Source organism: Zea mays, chromosome 2, assembly GCF_902167145.1.
Source record: "Zea mays cultivar B73 chromosome 2, Zm-B73-REFERENCE-NAM-5.0, whole genome shotgun sequence".
NCBI classification, from domain to species: Eukaryota; Viridiplantae; Streptophyta; class Magnoliopsida; order Poales; family Poaceae; genus Zea; species Zea mays.
In genome coordinates this window covers 83,223,511-83,230,090 of record NC_050097.1, presented here as the reverse complement: position 1 = coordinate 83,230,090, position 6,580 = coordinate 83,223,511, and positions in this window count along the sequence as shown.

The window sequence follows — 6,580 nt, the reverse complement described above, 5'->3', positions numbered from 1 at the left end:
ACAAGAAATCAATCACAGAGATGGCACGGTGGTTATCCCGTGGTTCGGCCAAGTACAAAACTTGCCTACTCCACGTTGTGGCGTCCCAACGGACGAGAGTTGCACTCAACTCCTCTCAAGTGATCCAATGATCAACTTGAATACCACGGTGTTCTTCTTTACTTTGATCTTTTCCCGTTTGCGAGGAATCTCCACAACTTGGAGTCTCTCGCCCTTACAATTGAATTTCACAAAGAAGTACGGAGTAAGGGAGGGAAGCAACACACACAAATCCACAGCAAAATGCGCACACACACGGCCAAGAATCGAGCTCAAAAGACTATCTCAAAGTTCTCACTAGAACGGAGCTCGAATCACTGAGAATGACAAACGAATGCGCAAAGACTGAGTGTGGATGATCAAGAATGCTCTTAGGTTGCTTGGGTCTCTCCTCCATGCGCCTAGGGGTCCCTTTTATAGCCCCAAGGCAGCTAAGAGCCGTTGAGAACAAATCTGGAAGGCCATCATTGCCTTCTGTCGTCGGGTGCACCGGACAGTCCGGTGCACACCGGACACTGTCCGGTGCCCGATTTCTTTCCTTAAACGGCGCAGCCGACCGTTGCAGATCTGGGAGCCGTTGGCGCACCGGACATGTCCGGTGCACACTGGACAGTCCGGTGCACACCGGACAGTCCGGTGCCCCCTTCCGACCGTTGGCTCGGCCACGTGTCCCGCGCAGATCGCGCGGCCGACCGTTGGCCCGGCCGACCGTTGGCTCACCGGACAGTCCGGTGAATTATAGCCGTACGTCGTCGGTAAATTCCCGAGAGCGACCAGTTCGCCCGAGTCAGTCTGGCGCACCGGACACTGTCCGGTGCACCACCGGACAGTCCGGTGCTCCAGACCGAACAGCCTTTTGGCTGTACACAGCCAACTTTTCTCTGACTCGATTTCTCCTGTTTCAAGCACTTAGACACAATACATTAGTCTTCAAAACAATGTACTAAGGCTTAGAAACATACCTTTACTCTTGATTTGCACTTTGTCCATCCATGGGTATAAATTCACCTTTAAGCACTTGTGTTGGCACTTAATCACCAAAATACTTAGAAATGGCCCAAGGGCACATTTCCCTTTCACCCTTACCTACTTATCTTATTCTGATTCATTCTATACTTACCTTACTCTGATTCCTTCTATACTTATCTTGATCTTGTCTCACCTTCTACTGTTCTACTCTGATCATTCTTACCTTTTCTACTCTGAGACAAGACAGATTTCACACCTTGGAATCCCTACCCCTATGACATTTTTAAGAGATAGGAAGCCTAAGACAAAATCAAAACTATTTTCTATATTTAAAAATGTTGTTTGATTGTTCTGATGATAAATGTCTGATTTGCTTCTTTGATTGATTGAGATATTACATATGGGCATCTTAGCATGTACCGCCATAAGGTAATGAATTAGCTTTAGTAGGTGACACACTTAGCTAATAAATCCCCCAAAGTAACATGCTTCGTAATCACTGCCTTGTCTACAATCCTTTCTTTCGTCCCCTGTGTTTCTAACCCAGATAGGCTACCCCTATACTGTTAGAAGAGAGCAGTATAGACGTGATCCTTGGTATGTCATGGTTAAGAAAGGCAAAGGCAGTATATACACCGTGCTAAGGGAACCGTAGAACTCACCAATTCCAAAGGACAAAGAATTGAAGTTGAAGTTGCAGTAACTACCACCATCAGACTAGTGGCATTCTTAGTCGATGAGATGTTTGTTGGTGACAACATCCGTGTGGTTAAGGATTTTCTGGATGTCTTTCCAGAGGAGTTACCAGGGATGCCACCCGATTCGGAAGTTGAGTTTGCCATAGATCTCTTACCTGGAACTGCTCCTATTTCTAAATGGACATATAGGATGTCTATAGAAGAGTTAAAAGAACTCAAGAAGCACTTAACGGAGTTGCAAGAGGTTGGGTACATTCGTCCGAGTTCCTCACCTTGTGGAGCGTCGATTCTAATTGTACAGAAGAAAGAAGGATCGCAAGGGATGTATGTGGATTATAGGTCCCTTAACAATGTCACTGTGAAGAACAAGTGTCCATTACCCCATGTTCTTATTAATTATAATGATCTGCATAGGATAATTTTGATGGGACCCAATAGGTTACCCTAGTTTTGGCTATCTTTATACCTTGTTTACCACTAAAATATTTCTTTGGGTAGTACCTGCTATTGCTTTATGTGGATTTTGGTATGAAGATACTTTATTCATAATTACTCTTTTATTCTCTTTTATTATTACTATTCATGTTAAGATCATTATATTAATGGGAACATGGAGCGACCACCCGGGAAAACAGTGCTACCACAAGGGTATAATGGGACGCCCTTGGCTGATTAACTAGGAAAGTTTGTGGAGGTTTTCCTTACCCGAAAGGGGCAAGGGCAGTAGGGGAGTGGTCAGTGTAGGGAGGTCCTTGGGTTGATTTTGCTGCGATGGCGGTCAGGCGAGGGATTCCTGCACTGGAGCTTCTATAAACTGTAGCGGGTTTTCTGAAGCTAGTGGAAATTTGTAAAGGCCTCGTAGTGTTACCCTGCCTCGCCTCCTCGGTAGAGGTGTATGGGATTGGCCATCTCTTGGCAGATGGGTAACATGACTTGTGGGTAAAGATGCGCAACCTCTGCAGAGTGTAAAACTGGTATACTAGCCGTGCTCACGGTCATGAGCAGCTCGGACCGTCACATGATTAATTATGGAACTTAAATTTAATTGGACATTTGCATCGCATTTGGGATCATTTTACTATTACTTTTATTTATTATTACTAAGGTTTGGTATTCACTTACACCTAGTAATTGCTAATAAAATTTTGACCAACTTATAAAAGCAATGCTCAGCCTCAACCTCTATTTTGTTGATCAGCCTTACACTTCACATGAACTCCCACATTTGGTGAGTTCATGCACATTATTCCCCACGACTTGTTAAGCTATGAACGTATGTGAGATCACTCTTGCTGTCTCACACCCCCCACAGGAGAAGAACAGGTGGTCGAAGAGGAGCCGCCTAACTCTGAGGCTTTCGACTTGATCTAGGTGGCGTCTCCCAGTCAGCTTTCTGGCGCCAAGGATAGATTTTAGATCCTGCGATATTTATTTCTTATTTTTAAGACTTCCGCTATGTAATAAATACTCTGATTAATGTGACATTTATCTCTATGCACTCTGTGATTATATATGTTGTCTTCTTTGGCGCATGTATGAGATGCACCCGGAATTGCTCCTTTTAAAACCGGGTGTGACAGAAGTGGTATCAGAGGAAATGTTGACTGTAGGACGAAACCTAGATAGAAATGGATAAAACCCTTACCTACTTATCTTATTCTGATTCATTCTATACTTACCTTACTCTGATTCCTTCTATACTTATCTTGATCCTGTCTCACCTTCTACTGTTCTACTCTGATCATTCTTACCTTTTCTACTCTGAGACAAGACAGATTTCACACCTTGGAATCCCTACCCCTATGACATTTTTAAGAGATAGGAAGCCTAAGACAAAATCAAAACTATTTTCTATATTTAAAAATGTTGTTTGATTGTTCTGATGATAAATGTCTGATTTGCTTCTTTGATTGATTGAGATATTACATATGGGCATCTTAGCATGTACCGCCATAAGGTAATGAATTAGCTTTAGTAGGTGACACACTTAGCTAATAAATCCCCCAAAGTAACATGCTTCGTAATCACTGCCTTATCTACAATCCTTTCTTTCGTCCCCTGTGTTTCTAACCCAGATAGGCTACCCCTATACTGTTAGAAGAGAGCAGTATAGACGTGATCCTTGGTTTGTCATGGTTAAGAAAGGCAAAGCAGTATATACACCATGCTAAGGGAACCGTAGAACTCACCAATTCCAAAGGACAAATAATTGAAGTTGAAGTTGCAGTAACTACCACCATAAGACTTGTGGCATTCTTAGTCGATGAGAAGTTTGTTGGTGACAACATCCGTGTGGTTAAGGATTTTCCAGATGTCTTTCCAGAGGAGTTACCAGGGATGCCACCCGATACGGAAGTTGAGTTTGTCATAGATCTCTTACCTGGAACTGCTCCTATTTCTAAATGGACATATAGGATGTCTATCGAAGAGTTAAAAGAACTCAAGAAGCACTTAACGGAGTTGCAAGAGGTTGGGTACATTCGTCCGAGTTCCTCACCTTGTGGAGCGTCGATTCTAATTGTACAGAAGAAAGAAGGATCGCAAGGGATGTACGTGGATTATAGGTCCCTTAACAATGTCATTGTGAAGAACAAGTGTCCATTACCCCGCATTGAGGATTTATTCAGATGAGAGGTGCAAGGGTATTCTCGAAGATTGATCTCCGATCGAGTTATCATCAAATAAAGATTAGGCCATCGAATATTCCCAAGACGGATTTCTCGACCCGATATGGATTATATGAATTTACCGTTATGTCATTTGGACTAACTAATGCACCAGCTTAATTTATGGATCTGAAGAATAAGATGTTCATGATCTGGACAGATTCGTCGTGGTGTTCATCGACGATATTCTTATCTATTTTAAGAGTGAAAGTGATCATGAGGAACATCTAAGGTTGGTGCTACGGAAGCTACGAGATAATAAGCTCTACGCCAAGTTTAGCAAGTGCGAGTTTTGGATTGACAAGGTGCCATTCCTTGGACATATTATTTCTAATGGAGGAATTGCAGTGGATCCTGCTAAAGTGAAGGAGATAATGGAATGGAGCGTGCCCACTACCGTCACTGAGATTCGGAGTTTCTTGGGACTTGCAGGATATTATCGGAGATTTATTGAAGGATTTTCTAAGATTGCTAAGCTCATGACCTCGCTTCTGGAGAAGGGAAGAGAATTTATGTGGGACGAGAAGTGCCAAGAAAGCTTTGATCAATTAAAGAAGAGATTGATGTCACCCCAGTGTTGGTTATGCTAGATCTACAGAAGGGATTTGACATTTACTGTGATGCATGTGGCCAAGGACTTGGATGTGTGCTCATGCAAGAAGGACATGTGATCGCCTATGCATCTCGTCAGTTGTGGAAACATGAATTAAACTACCCTACTCATGACTTGGAACTGGCAGCAGTTGTGCATGCACTTAATATTTGGAGACACTACATTATGGGAACTAAGTGCCAAGTATACACGGATCACAAGAGCTTGAAGTATATATTCACTCAGAAGGATCTCAACCTTAGGCAACGCCGTTGGTTGGAGCTTATTAAGGATTATGATTTCGAGATTCATTACCACCCAGGCAAGGCAAATTTGGTTGCAGATGCCTTGAGTCGGAAGGAGCATGTTCACTCCGCTTTCGTTGTCCAGCTACCTGATGAATTAGCAAAAGATTTTGAGAGACTCAACCTGGGAATTGTTACACATACGGAAGGAGTTACAATTGAATTGGAACCTACCTTGGAGCAAGAAATTCGTAAAGGTCAGGTTGGTGATGCTAAAATCCAGGAGATAAAGGATCTGATAACAGAGGGTAGAGGCCCGGAATTCACAGAGGATGAGCAAGGCACGATATGGTTCAAGAATCGGATCCGTGTTCCCGATATTGATAGTCTTCGGGAAACCATATTGAAGGAGGCACATGATTCAGTTTATTCTATCCATCCTGGGAGTACTAAGATTATCAGGATTTGAAGCAAAAGTATTGGTGGTATGGACTAAAGAGAGATGTGGCTGCACATGTGGCTATGTGTGATGTGTGTCAAAGAGTTAAGGCTGAACACCAGAGGCCAGCCGGACTACTGCATCCACTGAAGATACCTGAGTGGAAATGGGAAGAGATTGGCATGGACTTCATTGTTGGATTACCCCGCACGTCTGCTGGATATGATTCTATATGGGTGATTGTGGACAGGCTAACTAAAGTAGCCCACTTAATTCCAGTGAAGACCATGTATTCAGGAGCCAAGTTAGCAGAGTTGTACATGACACAGATTGTCTGCCTACACGGTGTGCCAAAGAAGATTGTGTCAGACCGGGGATCACAGTTTACCTCTCGGTATTGGAAGAAGTTGCACGAGTCCTTGGATACAAGATTGAATTTTAGTTCGGCTTACCATCCCCAGACTGATGGGCAGACTGAGAGGACCAACCAAGTACTGGAAGATATGTTAAGAGCTTGTGCCCTTAAGCATGGTGGAAGTTGGGATAAGAGTTTGCCTTATGCGGAGTTCTCTTACAATAATAGCTATCAGGCCAGTTTGAAGATGTCACCGTTTGAAGCTTTGTATGGCAGAAAGTGCAGGACTCCACTATATTGGGATCAAACTGGTGAAAGGCAGTTGTTTGGACCTGAGATTATACAAGAAGCAGAGGAACAAGTCCAGCAAATAAGGGAGAATTTGAGAACTGCACAATCCAGGCAGAAAAGCTATGCTGATACCCGGAGAAGACTGCTTGAGTTTAAGGAGGGAGAATATGTCTATTTGAAGGTGTCACCACTCTGGGGTATGAGAAGATTCAAAGTCAAAGGAAAGTTGTCCCCTCGCTTTATTGGACCCTTCTTAATCTTAAAGCGAGTGGGAGAGGTTGCATAC